Source organism: Cheilinus undulatus, linkage group 9 (genome assembly GCF_018320785.1).
Source record: "Cheilinus undulatus linkage group 9, ASM1832078v1, whole genome shotgun sequence".
Taxonomy (NCBI): Eukaryota; Metazoa; Chordata; class Actinopteri; order Labriformes; family Labridae; genus Cheilinus; species Cheilinus undulatus.
The window spans coordinates 7,765,551-7,782,821 of NC_054873.1; the positions used below are offsets into that span (position 1 = coordinate 7,765,551).

Here is a 17,271-nt window from a genome sequence, read left to right on the forward strand (position 1 = left end):
TGGTTGCTCTCTTAGTTCGCAAAATTTGCCAAAGTGCCCTCTGCTGCTCTTCCAATGGACCAAACATGATAAAGTGCCCTCCAAATGGACGAAATTTGACAAAATCTGGCAGTGGCCTCTGGTGTGCTCTTCATGTGGACTAAAAGTGATGAAGTTCCCTTTAAGGTATCTCTCCCAGTGGATAAAATTTGACAAATTGCCCTCTTTGGTGCCCTGTAAATGGTCAAAACCCGATAAAGTGCCTTCTAGAGCACTCATGTCCAGTATTGGAGAAAATGCAATTGAGTGTAGTAAGTTTTGTAGTTTAAGGTTCATTTTCACGGCCATCCTCACCTGCATATCTTTAATGGCTAGATGAGTTGTACTACCATGCATTCTTTGTTAAAATCATGTTTTGTTGAAATTCGTTTTGAGATTTTCTGAAAAATAGTTTGAATATGAAAATGTTGTTGAAGTATTTAACCCACATATTGGAGCGATTTTAGCCCAAGGAGATCTTTACTGTGACTCAAGTAATAGAGTTTCCTCTTCATCCACCACTGTCAATAACCTGGCTAAAGGTTGTGTAAAATGGTGAGCAAACGTCTCATTTCTTAAACGTCAGTGGACAAAAGGTAAAAGAGTGAGTATGATCCCTTAGGTACGTTGAGATCTGAGTTTCACTCTGGGTATTACTGAATGGGTGCAGAATGAGTGACAGACGTTTAGGGATCATTTCATGTGTCAGGAGGCCGTGTTCTCTTCAGACTAACAGAAGCTGAACTGAACATTCTCAGGCTAGAGGATTTTTTAAGTTGGAAAGACTTACAGAGACATATACAGTCCATGAAAAAGAAACACACTCTTCTCTTTCTGTCAGTGTTAACTTTTTAAAACTTTGCTCTCTAATAAACTATCAGTGATAGGACTGTTTGTCCCAGAACAATTCACTGAGTGAAGTGTTGCCAGAAAGACAGCATAAAGAAAATTCTCATCGACCACTTTGCCAATCATCTTAATGAAGCCCAGCAGAGCCTTTTACAGCTCCAGTAACATTTTAAAGACTATTTTACCAGCTGCTCAACTTTAACTGACTTTATTTAGCTCTATTTTTGAATACTTAATTATCCACTGTACACCTACTCCTCATGTTAAATGTGGTGGGGAGGATGTTATGCCAAACTCAGACATTATGTGTGTTTGTGTATGCATTTTCAGATAAATAAGAGGAATGTGGAGCAGATTAGGATAAAAGAGCTACTTTAATGAAGAGATGTATGGAAAACAATGGTGTTGTGAGTTGTCCTGAATCACTCCTGTGCATAGGGTCATTGTCTATTGGGAGGTGAATCTTCTAGCCAGTCTGAGGTCCTGCGTGCTGCAGAGCAGGCTTTCACTGAGGATATCTCTGTACTTGGCTCCATTCAATTTTCCCTCCACCATGACCAGTTTCCTAGTCCCTGCTGCTGAAAAGCATCCCCACAGCATGATGCTGCCACCACCTTGCTTCACTGTTTGGATGGTATTGGGTAGGTGATGAGTGGTGCATGGTTTCCGCCTGACATAACATTTAGGATTGAGGCCAAACAGTTCAATGTTAATTTCGTCAGACCAGAGGAGCTTGTTTCTTACAGTCTTAGGGTCCTACGGGGGCTGTTTTTTTTTTTGCAAACTCCAAGCAGGATTTCATGTGTTTTGCACTGGGGAGAGGCTGCTGTCTAGCCCCTTTACCATAAAGCCCAGATCAGTGGAGGGCTTCAGTGATGGTTGTCCATCTGGAACTTTATCCCATCCCGACACAGGGTCTTTGGAGCTCAGTCAGTGACCATTAGGTTCTTGGTCTCCTCTTTTACTAAGGCCCTTCTCACCTGATGGCTCAGTTTGGCCAAGTGACCAGCTTTTGGAAGAGTCCTGGTTGTGCCAAACTTCTTCCATTCAAGAATCATGGAGGCCACTGTGCTCTTGGGAACCTTCAGTGAAGGACATGCCTTGCCTTCCTCTGACCAATCATGGATAATCAGGAACCAAGATCTAAGTGAACACATACAAACTTAAATGACCACATACTTTTAAAAAACTCTGCTACTACTGAATGACGTAGAGCTCCATTTAAATACCTCTGACCCTGAACACCTACCAACCCTGAACCTCCCACGTTTAAGAAATATTTCTGCTACAAGCTCTTACTCTAAGAATATCTATTCAGAGAAGCATTATCGTAAGAGAAGTGTTTTTACAGCATTACCTATTTTACCCACAATCCAATTCCCATGCGGCCCCTTGTTATTCTTCGTCCTCTGGAGTATTTTCAGTCTTCCTCCTTCCCCAAAACCTCTCCGTCCACTTTATTTTGGTTGTGAAATGATGATGATGGACACAGGACCGGCGGTTCCTCTCCTGTCCTCCTACACGGTTATCTTTGACATCACAGCATCTGTGACGATCCTGAAGCCTCTGTCAGCATCAGCCCAAGACATGTCAAGACTTTGACGCTGGTTTTCTATCATTAGCCACACAGATATAGCAGTGCTGCTGCAGAGTAAGGTGCAGTGCAGCACTTTTAAATAAACTCAAACAGCCATTGGTGACGATGCACATGATGTAACACTGCATCTACATGCACATGGAGGGAAAATTGCGATCAGTAAAATAAACAGCCAGAGTCAGCCAACAGCCAATATCAAGCATCCATGGGAACAACCCACAGCACACTGACTGGCATGATCCCAGGCTAACTGTAAACAATGAGTTTAGAAGAAAAATCTCCAAGACAGTCTCATCAAACTCTAAAATGCCTTTTTAAAGACCCTGTAAAGTGAAATCCAAACTTTGTGTCTTAACACTAGATATGTTGGAATAAGGTTGCTGTAAACATGTGAAAACACCCAGATCTATGTGTTTCCAAATTTTAGATTTCGATCATTAGAAAGTTTTTCACCTCTTTCCTGGCTGGGTTTAATTTGGGCGGGGCTAATGAGCGGTCTGGTGATGCCACCCACCCACCAGAGCATGTGAGCAGAGTGGAGCGATGAGATTTCCCGCTCCTCGCTCATAGAGCTGTTCCTTGCGCCCGCTCGTCCGCTCAGAGGGGATTCACGCCGCTCCGCTCATTATCGCTCCACCGCTCACTCAAATTTCTTCCCGCTCCACTCCAATCACTCATTGCTCACTCAACGAAGACACGGAAGCGCATTACCATTACCATCTTCTCAGTTTCAGACACTGGGAAATACTAATGTTTTTAAAAAATGACAATGGTGTTAATATTAGTATATCAGCACTGTGCAGGCATCTCAAGTCTCTCGCATTATTCCGGCGGAAAGCCCAGTCTGACATGCTGGATGTCGCTGTCTCTCTGCAGGAGCAGTGAAACGAACACGGGATGCTTCACGGATACAAATTCTTGCAGATGCATTCTGGGTGAGACATGCTTGAGACGCATGGTGTGAGCGGTACCGGAGCGAAATTGGAGCGCAAGATAAGGTGCCGGTCCACCTTTTTTGAAAAAACCACTCCGCGCTCTGGCCAAAATCCTTCCGCTCGCATCCCCCGCTCGCTCCCGCTCCACTCACATGCTCTGCCGCCCACACTAAGGAATAACTATAGACTGTAAAGATTGGACAAAGTCTGTGTGATATCAGCTGTCTACTTACAATAGGTGGACTCAAACAGCTTTTGAAGCCAATCTGTTGCGGCTTCCATATTGAAATCGCTGTCTCAACCAAACTCTGGATAAACCTAACAGCCCGCCCAATAAATGCGACTTACTGTCAGCCTGCTAGCTAGCATTCTGGTTGACAGAAATGGAGCCTCTGCCTGCCGAGCTATCTGTCAATCAAATGAGATGTGCCAATCAGCTTTCATCCTAAATATAATCCAAACGATCGTGGTACAAAAAAAATCACCCCCCGAACAGTGGGAGCGCAATAAGACACTAGCTAATGAGACACGTCTGTTGTTTTGAACCAGGCTCTAAACCGGATTATTTCTAGTGTCAAAACCGGCTGTTTAACATGTGTCCAGACGGGACTTCTGGTTTTCCTGCAGCCAGCCTCAAGTGGACATAGCAGTTTTTTGCACTTCCACATTGGCTTCATTTTTCAGGACCAGAGGTTGCCGCTTGGGTTTTTCCTAAATATAATCAAGACGATTGTGGTACAAATCCAGCCTGTGGTGCAGTTATACCCGGCCCACCAGATCATACGATATTTTTATTATAACTGGCCCACCGGTATGAGGTCTGCAGATTTCCTCCAGTATAAAAATGTAAACTTTACTTTGATGATTTATAAAACATTAGAAAAAGTAAAGATTAGAAATAAATTGATAAAAAGTCAGGAAAGTTGGAAAGAAATTTGTGTTTTCGCTATATTAAATTTTGTGTCTCACAGTTTTGACCAAAAGTTATGTTTTTATTTTATATTTTAACCTTTAAATCTCATAAATTTGATTTTTATCTCATATTTTTACCATTTAGATGAATAATTTTAAATTTTAAATCTTGTTTTGACCTTTTAAAATCATTATTTTGACTTCTTTTAACTCATGTTTGACCTGTTTTAACTCCTAACTTTGGGCCAGATCCTCAAAAGGATTGCACTGCTTTTGCGACCGCTAAACCTGTGCAAATGACAGAAAAAAATAGCGTGCAATCCTCAAAGCATACGCAAAGGGTGAAATGCACGCAAACTGAACCCAAACTGCACTGCCACTCCTCGCTGCGCCGGTCCAATTTGCATGCATGTAAATTAGGGAATATTCATAAATTCAGCGCAAAATTGCCCCCTTCCTATGCAAATGAGCCTCATTGCAAATACCACCTAATCCTCAAAGACCAGCGCTAATTGCCACAGGCAGTAAAGCGGTGCTATTTACCACCAGTGAGACCCGTGTATTAAATCCGTGCAATATCTCTTTCTCCCTTTCTCACTCTCTCTCTCACTCACAATGATTGCAAATTGCTCTCAATTGGTGGTAACTGTGGAGCATAGCCTATATAAGGGCTGTCATGCCAGGACTCTGCGGTAATCATGGCAGCAGTGATTGTAGCCAGGCGAAGGCGCCGTGGCAGGCGAGATGGCAGGTGCGCACAAGAAAGGATTTATTGGAGGAGAGTATCACTTTTTGATCTAAGCGACAATGAAATCATCTGCAGATACCGGTTGCCAGGCCGCATGATCCTTGCGCTACTAGATGCCATGTGGCTTATTGCAATCAGAGGCGCAAATAGCGCTCAGCTGCCAAACTGTGTGGGCGTTGTAGCACCTGCATATGATTAGAGCAAATTCTTTTGAGGATAAGGCGCTAAAACAGGGCAGATTGCATGAGCTAGTTCTGTGCAAATACACGGTGCTATTAGCAGGAGCAATCCATTCTTTGTGGATCTGGCCATTTGACTTTTGTTTCAATTTTTGCCTTAAAAAAACTGAAGATTTTTTATTCTATCTCAGGTTTTTGACCTTTTAAAGTCATAGTTTTGACTTTTATCCCACATTTTGACCTTTTTCGAAATCCTAACTTTGACTTTTATCTCATTTTATTACCATAAAAACTCATGATTTAAAATTTTATTTCAAATTTTGACATTTTAAACTTATGATTTCGATGTTTATCTCATGTTTTGACTGTTTACCTCATGTTTTGACTGTTAAAATTCATGATTTTGACCTTTAAATGTCATGTTTTTGCCTTTTTTACTTGTAAGTTTGACTTTTTATCTCAGATTTTGAGTTTTTATGTTATCATGTTGACCTTTTAATCACTAAATAATTTATCATAAGTGCTAAGTTTTTTACTCCCATAATTCATTTCTGGTGAAAAAAAGGTTGACATTTTATTGCTTAATATCCACCTTGTTATCTTTATTTATTTATATAGACTTGAAATTGTTCAGCCCTCAGGTTAGACCCAAGTTCACAATTCGGCCCCTGCTGTGATTGAGTTTGACACCCCTGCTTTACAGGATCCTTAAGAAATGTAAAAAACCAAGAAACTAACTCTTTTTTTCTGTAATTGGATGATGTTTTGGATTTATTGTCCTTTTTATTTTTGAAATCAGTAAAAATGATTAGATTTGAAGACTAGTACTTTTACTTTTACCTAAGTAAATTTGAACTACAGTAACTACTTTTACTTCAGTACAACAGTGATGTACTTTTTCCATCTCCATGATTTTATGGGGAGATCTGTCCCTGAGTCTGTATTGTCATCCACAGGTTGCCAGTCACTCACAGGGCTGACATGTGGACATATGCAACCATGTAAATGAACCAGCAACCAGCCGAATGCAACAACAAACCCACTGAATAGTTAGAGTGGCCATTGTGGGGGGACTGGAGCAAACCCGGAGAAAACCCTATCTTGCACGGGGATGATCATATGAACTCCACTCAGAAAAAAAGTCCCTGTCCCACTGTGAAATGGAACAAGGAACTTTCTTCCTGTGAGAAATTTGTGCCAGCCACCGTTCATGCAGACCCAACTTCTAGCAAAAGCACATGAGAGCTTCTATATCCTCCATGGCTCTGTCGGACCAGCTGACATTCCTGTTACTGTTCAGTTCTTCAGTTCCTCTATTCAGGTCCTCTCGTCCCCAGTCTTGCAACATTGAGCATTTTCAGTGTCCCCTTCAAATTCCATGCCAGCACATTTTTTCTGCTTTTATTTAACCCTCCCAATCAGCCATTCATAGAAGAACCAGAACTTGTCTATAATCCCTCTAACAAGTGAGCAAAACCAGCCAAATATTGTTTTTATTGTCCCAGACTGCATGTCTTCCCTGCTCCTGTCTTCTGGTTCTTCAGCTTGGATATTATCTGGTCCTCCTGGCTGCTGAAGGTCCACGGATGCTGGCTCTTTGGTGATACTGCTCTGTTGGAGGCTGTCTGATACGAACAGATGCTGCTGGACCTCCAGGGGTTTGATGCGCTGATCTGGATCCAAATGCATCATTTTTTCTATCAGGTCCACCAACTGAGCGTGCTCTTTGCTGTGTCCTCTCATAGCACTCAAAAAATCCACCAGCCTCTTTAATGTGTAGCATCTGTTGTCTGAGTGTTAATAACCGGTCTCGCTCTCATACTCCTCTGGTGTCATTAACCTCCAGGGCTCTGGACCATCAACTTGATAGTAATAGTCTGATGTGTACTCTCCTCGTTCCAGGACAGAGACTGGAAGCTGTCCCTGCATGTCTGTGATGTATTTTAGCATATCATATTTTGTTTTTCCAGGGTACAGAGGGAATCCTGTGGCAATCTCTGCAGCTACTGTACCAAGAGACCACATGTCAGCGGTCTCATTGAACTGGCAGCCCAGAGTCACCTCAGGGGCTCTGTACCATCTGGTCCCGATACACACACCAGCCTCACAGTGAGATACCGGACACGCCAGGCCGAAGTCAATCAGTTTTACCCTGAGAGGCTTCTTATGGTGGTCCACTACCATCACATTCTTTGTCTTCAGGTCTACCTGCACAATCCCCATGGAGCCCAGGTGGGACAGAGCAGTGGACAGCTGATACAAAATAGACCCTATCTCTGCCATGGGGACTTCACTGAGGCACGTTTTGTTGATATATTCAGCCAAGCTCTGATCCAGGAGCTCAAAAACAAGGCAAACACTGGTCTCTACAAAGAAGTAGCCGTTCCACTCAACAATGCAGCTTTCCTCTGGGTCAAGAGTATGCAGTCGCTTCAGGATGGATATTTCCTCTCTTGCCCGCCGAAATGTGTGAGGGCTGTTTTTGTTGACCTTGATGGCTGCATACTTGTCAGTGTGGATGTTGCGACACTTAGCCACAACACCAAAACTGCCCTCCCCAAGGACTGATTCGACTTCATAATGCTCTCCGAGAAAAGTCCTTTCTGGAAGACTAAAATCTCTTTCTTCCCTCATGGTGATTTGAACTTACAGATATGAAAGATGATGGCCGAATTCTATTGATATCAGTCAATGTTAAAACTTAACCAGTGATGACCTGATCCTGTTTCTCACTTTATCACACACTTTGCCTAGAGTGACTTAGCTATTACCTCATCAGGGTTTTGCTTTAATCTTTGATTTGATCTTTGGTCCAATCAGATTCTAGCATTTTTTAACAGTGTGACAGGATTGGTCTTTCCTGGAGTGGGCGTGGCTTCAGCTCTTCCAACTGACACGCCCACGCCATCCTGGAACAGATTTTCTTTGATCTTTGGTCCAGTCAGATTCTAGCATTTTTTAACAGTGTGACAGGATTGATCTTTCCTGGAGTGGGCGTGGCTTCAGCTCTTTCAACTGACACACCCACACCATCCTGGAGCAGATTTTTCTGCCTCATTTTTCATGATTTTGATGCTCAATTTTATAAACTTTGAGATGTTTCATTTGACTGAAATTTCACCTGTGGTTCATAACATAGTAGCCTGTCATAACAAACCTAAATACAGCTTTTTTTCAATCACTTTACAGGGTCTTTAAAGCATTTGTAAAGTAAATTTGTTCACTGCAAACAAGAGAACCTTTAAACTGATTTCCCAAACTACGTGTTAAACATTTAAAAACAAGTGGCTGTCCACAGATTTTCAAGGCTGTGGCAGCTGCCTTGCAATCAGTCAACTGCTTTTCAGGTGCAGTGATAAAAGTGCGTTTGTGTGTGTGTGTTGGCGTGCTAAGCCCACATGTGTGAGTGTGTGTGTTGTCTTGTCTTTGGCAATGTCAATCAAAATTAAAACCCACAATTCCTTTCTCAATAAAAGTTTTTAATGTGTTCAAATGGAAATGGAAATAATGAAATTTATCTCTTCAGTGTTGCCAACTTAGCGACTTAGCGAGTTTTCAGATCCTTCCAGCGACTCTTTTTCAAAAAAGCGACTAGCGACAAATCTAGCGACTTTCTCTGGTGTTACTGGAGACTTTTGGAGACTCCGACATTAAAGCATGTATCGTTGTTGCCCCTTTCCGTGGGCCCCTCCCCATCCCAAAGCACTCACAGGCAGCACTGTCCTCGCAGCAGTCTGTCTTGGCTGCAGTCAGAGCAGGAGATGCTCACACCCCCAAGTCAGACTGCAGATTAACTGCTCTGTGGAGGTGCCTTAACAGTTTTTCTATTGTCTCTTTTTGGTCAATTTGAAGTTGTAAATGAAGACTTTATACAAAAAATATTTTTAAATTTTATGGTTAAAAATGTTAATATTTCACTGGAATTTGATGTAGGCTTGTAAGTGGACCATAAGGTTTAAAACTAAACAAAAAGTAAGAAAGCTAAACTTCTAAGAAAAATAGAATAATTAATAGAATAATAAACTAAAAATAAAACTAAAGTTACTCTGCCAGAGTATCTCTCGAGTCATTTTTGCCTGTCCAAAGCCCAGAAAAAGGATGAGGGTTGGAATTGTGATGTTATAAAAACAAGAATTGACAGAAGCAAGTTCATTTGTACTTCTATACATCTTAAAGATCTTTTTACCCACTTTTTGTCTTTCTCATGACGTTTTCCTTCTCTCCTACAGCGTCCATTACAGTTATGCATGATTTTGCAAATTAGGTGATGACGTCATTTAGCGACTTCTGGCAACTTTTAGGACAGCCAATAGCTACTTTCCTTACTGAGGAGTTGGCAACACTACATCTCTTCTGCCCCTGCTCTCATCAAGACCTTGACACGAACTGCATGTTTGTATAAAATTCAATTAAAGGACTCTATTTGAGCATTCTTTAGCAAAAGTTAGATGCATGTGTGCACAAACTTCTCAGCCTCATGCTCCAGTAACTGCTATTAAACTGTGACTAGGCCACGTGAGTAAAAGTCACAAAAAACTGCAGACATTTGCAGGATTATGGCTAATACATGTCTCACTCTGGAAGAATTTCTCATCTTCACAAAGCTGTCTTCTGTCCTGTCCTCCTGGTCACTTTTTTTAATGATTTGTAACTACTCCCACAATTTTTTCGTACACTTCAGACACTCTTCTCATGTTATCGCATATTACTCGTAAGATTATTTTAGCAATTCATTGCACCATTGTCAGGCCTTTATGTCTTACTTTAAAAATACTTCTCATTTAGCTGTTTGCGCCAAGAGTAAATTCATCATTTTTTACTAAACTTTTTAAATATTGTTCATATGTTGTGTTTTCTATTCAAGTTGTTAAGTTTTATCAAGTCAGATGACAGATTTTGACTTATTTTTCTCAAATGCGCAAAATCAAAATAGCGCAATAAAAAACTGGTAATGGAAACACTTGAATTTTGAAAAAAAAAAAAACCTAAAATTTCACTAAAAAGTGTTTACACTTTCAAGAGGAGGTTTTTCAGGCGTTTTGATACAGAAATATATCGCAAAAGTGTAATGGAAACACTTTTTCCACATTTACAAGTCACGGGAATTGATGTACGATGTCACATGACCAATCACTCTGAGACAACATGGTGCAGTTCACGTGGACAGAAGAAGAGATGAGACTTTTCTAAACATCATACTTACGCCCTTATGCGTGGCTTTTGCCATACATACAGACTCGACTTTACCTCTTAACTACCATCCGTTGCCTTCGTCTTTTGTTCAGAATTATCAAGGCAACCGCCGTAGATGTAACCAAAACCGTACCAACACGCAACAGGTTTTGAGCGTCAAGCTTCCTTGCAGCAGATTCATGCGAGATGAGATTTTACGAGAACTGCGAGGCCAACGCCCAAAACTCCCTTCAATGGAAATGCATTCAAAGTGTACTTAATCGAAATTTAAGAGATATCGCTTTTATTTTGCGAAAAACTGTAATGGAAACCCAGCTACTGTCCAGCTACATGCTGCTTCAGCCTGGACTTGGACATGACCTTGTAATGACAAGTCAGATCTATTGTCATAAACGACCTTGCGATGAAACTAGCACGCCCCTCTTGCGATTTCCACTTGTGGAAATTATCTAGTTTTTTATTTCAGTGCCAATTCGTGTTTTGATGCCATCCTATCTTTTTCATACAATAGGCATGTTTACATGGACCACTTGTAATCCGAGTAAATGCCTGATCGGAATGAAAATGCTTCATATACACACTCAATTTGGAATGAAATGTTCCGATCTGACACATTCGGAAAGGAATTCCATTCCGAACAAGAGGGGTGGTTTATGTCGATCCTCGTTCGGATCAGCATCCATGAAAACACTTGATCTGATCACCTCTCCCTGTTTGGGGCGTTTTTGTTTTACTGCGCATGCCTGCCCCATGTGACATGCTTCGTTGTTCTCCTCCTTTGAATGGACTACAGCAGAAGCCTATGTACAGCTGAGCTTGCTGCTTTGACAGGGGAAGCACCAGAAACATCAGAACCGTCTGCAGCACACGTAAAAGGTCTATTTCTAAGTACAGTGAAGTAAAAATAAAGATAATATAAAGTACAAACATGAATGAGTGTACAAACCAATATTTTCGCGCAGGGATGAGTTTAAAAACATGAGTGAGTGATCTGATGGTGTAAAGCAGAGTTCCTTACTTTTATCCAGAAATATTTCAACATCAGAAAGCCAAGGGCCAGACATTGGATTTTTTCCACCCATTACACCATTAAAATGTTTTGGATGTTCTAAGATATAATCTAAACAGGACAGGCATAAATGTGCTATGTATTTTTTACATTTTTAACTCATAGACTCATAGACATAGACTCATAGAGCTACACCCCTCATCTACTGAGTGAAAACTTGACTTTAGGGCAGGTATGAGCCCTACGGTCATTCTTCTGCATATCCGTTCTATCAGAATCCCTCTTACCCTGCATGCGTCATGAACTGACCTATCTCCGTATGTAATTTTGGATGCCTTTTAGCACTGCACCTAGTCATAGGACAGCCTGTGTACAGATTAGGATTAAATTTGTAGTTATAGAGAATTTGTTTTTACAGTTATGAGAAGAATTTTTACCATTTGATGAGACCCGGAGTTTAGTTGATATTAGTTTGGCATTTAAAATTTTTATAATAAGGGGTTAAATCAGGCTGACACTGAACTGAATCACTCACCAAAGTAAGGTACGATGTTTGCGTCTGTGGCTGATTGACTTTTACGCAGGGAAAGTATTTGCTATTTCCTGACAGCAGCTGTTTGAATCCCCCACAGATAGAAGTTTGGTTTTTAAAAGGCAAAAACCTCTGGCTCTGCTATTTGTTATGGCCTAAAGATGCAGACAGGGCTGGACTCTAGAGAGCGAATTGCAGCTGTGCACGGTGGTTAAATTCTTCATCTTAAAAAAAAAAATAAATAAATAAATTTAAAAAACATCAAAAGTAGACAAAATAAATTAATCTCCTTCAGTCTAAAAATTCATGCAGTCTGTATCAGCCTATTTTAGACAGCATGTTTGCAGAGCTGAGAGGATGCGTTGGTGTGCACCCTGCTGTGCGTCTTTTTATAATGTTCCTCCCTGCTCTAAAGAGAGTTCAATGTACGTTAAGCTATTTAAATCATTTATTGCATCATATTACCTTTCCTTGCTATAATTATAGATAGATCGTGATAAGTGAGTGGAAATTTGAAATATGTAAATATTGTAAATTAACATTAAAAAATATCCATCTTTTTCCCCAAACGTCTCACGGGCTGGATGACACCTGCTGGCACCAGACCTGGCCCACTGGCCATCATTTGGGGATGGCTAGTCTAAGTCAGGCGGTTTGTTTACAGATGCAGAAGAAGAATTTCTTCTACGGCAAATTGTTGGTAGATCTTGAAAAAAAGGCTCATGTAACCACAGCTAATGAGTGTTTCAAAACCAATTCATTTTTTTTCAGTTTCATTTTTTTCTTCTTTTTTTTTTCGGATGACAACTGAAATTTACAATGTCAATTTTTAAAGTAATTATTCTGGGTCCATACAGGTTCCCTCTGCTCTGGTTTTAGAACAACAGTTGTACAGTTGGCCTGAATCCTTGTATACTCTCAATAATTATCTTAGAATAACAAAGCTGTCATCCTGTTTATTTGGAGAGGACTTGAACAAAATCTGTATTATTGTATTATCAGGATTATACGGACTGACCTCTGCCTTCACATTGAACACTGACTTTAGCGAAGTGTCAGCCTGGGAAGAAATAAATGTACCTAAAATAAGCTAGCCATGCCTGGGTTATCTGAGGAATGTGCCACATTTAAACTACTGTGATTAAAGTCAAGAGGCCTGTTGTGTCAGCAGAAGACAAGTGTGGCTCTCCAGTGGTCTGGGTCAGAGCATGTGTTTACTAAACTAAGAAAGCTTCATGATGTGTTAATACATGATGTTACCTAAATTCAGAATGACTTGTTAATGTTCCTCTAGCTTTTTATGACGTGACAGCTTACATTTCGCTCCTGTGCCACCATAACCTATTTTCGCCTGTTTATGCTTTGACAGCAAATCCACAGCTTAGCTTTGCTGTCAGGGGCCTTTACTGACATGAGCAGTATATATAATAATATGCCTAACCTAATACTACACAAACCAGCAAAAAGAGCAAAACAGAGTCAGGAGTTAGCACACCTGAAGTCCAAAATCAAAGAAGATCTGAGCCAGGTGTAGATTTATTGTGACTCATAAAGAAAATCAAACTTTTAGAGTTTGCTCTTCATAAAACGCATCTGCTGTGAACCATGCTTTTTCTCGCTGATGTTTATCACAAGTTTCCACTGGATGAAACGTATGATGTTGGAGTGGATAAACATTGGCAGCATTTGATCATACTGCCACGTTTGCCGAGAAGGTAAGAGTTGAGACCGCATAGCCACTAAAATAGCTGAGGAAGAGGATGGAAGACTTTTTTGTGCTTGTTCAGCCAATGATTTGATTTTCTTATTTAATTTTATTTTAAGTATTAATTATTGCACAGATTATTTATTAAAAACCTTTTATCCTTTTTTTCCCACCCATTTCTGTCACTTTTAAAACCCCTATATATCCCCTTTTTGCCCATTACTGCAACATCTTTTTGCAACTTTTTTCTGAATTATACCATTTTGCTGCATTTTGCCCATTTTCAACACTTTCTACCCATTTCTTGCCACTTTGTATCCTTTTTTCCACTTTTGCATATTTTTGTCCCACTAAGCCACTTTTTGCAACTTTTCACCCATTTTACATTGTTTTTTTCCTCTTAATTTTGCCACTTTTGACTGATTCATGGCATTTTTTTTTAACTTCAGTAACCCATTCTTGCCACTTCTCACCCATTTTTGGTCTCTTTTCAAATTTATTCAGTTAGTCCATGTATTTTGGGAATTGTTGCTTTGGTAACAGTGGGTTTTATTAAGGTTAAATATAAAATATGGTTATCACAGCTTAACTTTACAATGGACCATGATTTTGACTAACTTCATGGGCCCCCAGTTTGGCTGGGCCCCAGAAGGCTCTCCCCTTCATCCCCCCTTATTGACGGCCTTGTCTGTAGCCATTAAATTTACACTAGAGTACACACAGTATACTTAACACAGACTGGCAGTCCCACCATGCCAAGCTGGCCTATTACATTTTTGAGGAGGTGCACTTGAGGTTATGTGCACAGGTTCAGGGCTAGATTTGAATTTACACCAGGTGTAAGTGTCAGACAGGCTTTATTGAACAGCTTACATCTATTTTTGGGAGTTTTAAATCAGTCAAGTCAAGAATATTTGGTATTACTCCGAGGCTCCATGACCTTAGCATGGCACTAAAACAGACAGAAGTCTGAATATATATTTAAACAAAAAAGCTTTACTTGTAGACTATTAACCCTCTTAAGAGGAAAGCAGACTGGTTAAAAAGCCACCCCTGCATTATACAACACAAATGAGCTGACTCACCAAGTGTCAGGCAGTAGCGGTTCACACCAGGCATTATCTCCTGCCCTGTGGGGTCTCTCTGTGCAAGTACAAGGGCCCACTTTGAGCCAGCCCTCTGTGTGTGGGATGGGAATGTTGGGTCCATGTCTCAGCACAGCCTGCTTCTAGCTTGTTCCCACCCTACCAGCCATACTGTACCCATCCTTCTCTGCTCTCCTTTCCACATGACAGCTCTGTGGTGGGACTGTGACCGCCGTCTCCTCCTGTGAACCCAGATCCCAGCTCAGCAATAGGACATGAGCAGCACGGCACCAGCTAGTTGCTGATGTCCACTGATTTTAAGGGCCAAAGTCCAGAGACATCTTCTTTAGCAGAAGATTTCTTCAGCCTGTGCAAGTTAAGACAGCAGCAGGAGAAAACCATTAATAATCAGCGGTTCTGAAATACTGCCAGAACATAAGGAATGAGTTACAGGAAACTGCAAGGACATTAAAGTACTAGCCTTCCTCACTTTGTCCTGAACTCCATCACGCTGCTTCAGTCTAGTTTTGGCCTCTGAAAATGGTGAGTGGCTTTGCTTGTTCCATCTGATTTCCTCTGTTTGAGTTCTTTTGTTTTTCTCCAGTAGAAATTCATTGCTTTTGGCACTGGCAGAACTGAAGTGAAGCCATGGTGGTGTGGTATTTTGTTTTCTGTAGACCAGTTTTGTATTCATTTTGTGGTTTTTACCCAGAATCTGCAAAAGGCATTCTACTTTACCACAGAATATTATAAAAAGGTCTGGAAATGTATTTTTAACCAATGATTTTGCGGCAATGGAGAGCTCAGACAGTGAGGTCAGTGGACGACGAGTGCTTGGTGGTGCATTAGCATGCACAAAATGTTCCTTTAGTAAGACAAAATAAAGACTTTAAAAGAGACCTTAAACTTAAGCAGGCTGTTAGTGAACAAGAAGAGGATATATCTAGTGTGACAGTTCACTTAAAACAATATTTATTCACCAGTCACGAATACTTTAACTTTAGAAAGGGACAATTTTGGTTGCCAGGTCTTGTTAAGGCTATCACAGTCAAAATATTTCATGCATTAATACACCCAAGTCCTGGGGTGTATTACCTTCAGTGTAAAATTAGTTGAAGTTCCTCGCTAAGAAAGCAGCATTTGATCTGATAAATGCTGCAGGGAGCTGCTTTTAGTCCATCCACTGTTTTTAAAGAATTGTCCATGTGCTCTTAATTTTGCAAAGCAGATGCATTGGTCAGATTCCATTTCTGTCCGGCAGATCCATGTTGCAAAGCTTCAGTCTGAAGTGATTGTTCCAGCCAGGTCTGAAAATGGTCTGAGACTAATCAGCGTCCTTTGAGGAGAACAAGGGGGTAGCTACAGGCGAGGTTAACTTGCATTCTAGGCTGGTAGCAGTGGCTGCTGGCGGTGTAGCAATCAACTTGGATGTAGCTATAGTATAGCAGCAGAACCGGACCACATCCCTTCATTGTTCTTTGCTCTTCATATAATAAGGAAATGTGGTTCAATTTTGATAAAGCTTCCGCCACACTATTCTATAACTTCATTAGAGCTACATCGGTGGCAGCCCTCGCTACCTGCTTCCAGTACAGCTACATCCCACCTGTAGCTACCGGCTCATTCAAATGACACTAGCTAAACTTTGAATCTAAATTAATTCCTGATTGGAATAAAAATGCTTCATATAAATGGTTGTTTATGCTGATATTTGTTCGGATCAGCATCCATGGAAACACTCGATCTGATTAGACTGTAACATGGTGGGAGCGAAACAAGACTGGTCTGTTGCCCAGATAACTTTTAACTCGAGACTTTAAAATAGCTCAGAATAAAGTGGTGCAGTCGTGGTTGAAAACCCAGAAGTTTGCATCGCATGGGTTCCCTCGGCGTCCAGCCTGTGGGATTTTCAATGGGTTTTTGGATTATTGCTGAAAATAAGATCTGTGTCCAATAAAAGTTCATGAAACTTACACATTTTGTCCATAAATATAATAAGTAAAAAGCTAACGTCATGTTATATTTAACTACAACACAGTCAACTGAATGTAACGTCATAACCTGCGGACACAAGTGAACGGCAGGCTCAGTTGCCGCTCTTCGGATGATGACATATGGTCTTCCCGACAAATGCTGTAGTCCTTGTTAGCTATCTTTTAGCAACCGCCTTTATCAAGATGTGAAAATATACACGATTCAAAGGTGGGGCACGTTTTCTATGTATTTTATCTCGTAGAATAAAACGTTAAACTCTCTTGAGCTTGTGTTCACCACAGACCTTATTTCAGGCATTTAACCAAAAACTCATTCAAAAAAATCCCATAGACTTCCAGACAAGGGGACCGGAAGTGCTAAAATGCTAACTTACTTCCACGTTTTAGGACTCATTCCTGGACCACTCTATTGGCACTTTACTAAGCCCTGCCCCCCTTGGTTACTGTTGCTACATTGGGCAAGCTTTCACATCCGCAGTGCTGAATACCTAGTTTTCCAATGTGTAAGTAGGCGT

General features: G+C 40.9%; 1 protein-coding gene across 2 annotated transcripts in view; it reads left to right on the top strand.

Annotated features, from left to right (window-relative positions):
* The window catches only part of LOC121515515 (protein inscuteable homolog), a 104,897-nt gene that overhangs the window by 20,524 nt on the left and 67,102 nt on the right, over nt 1-17,271 (top strand). The window lies entirely within an intron of this gene.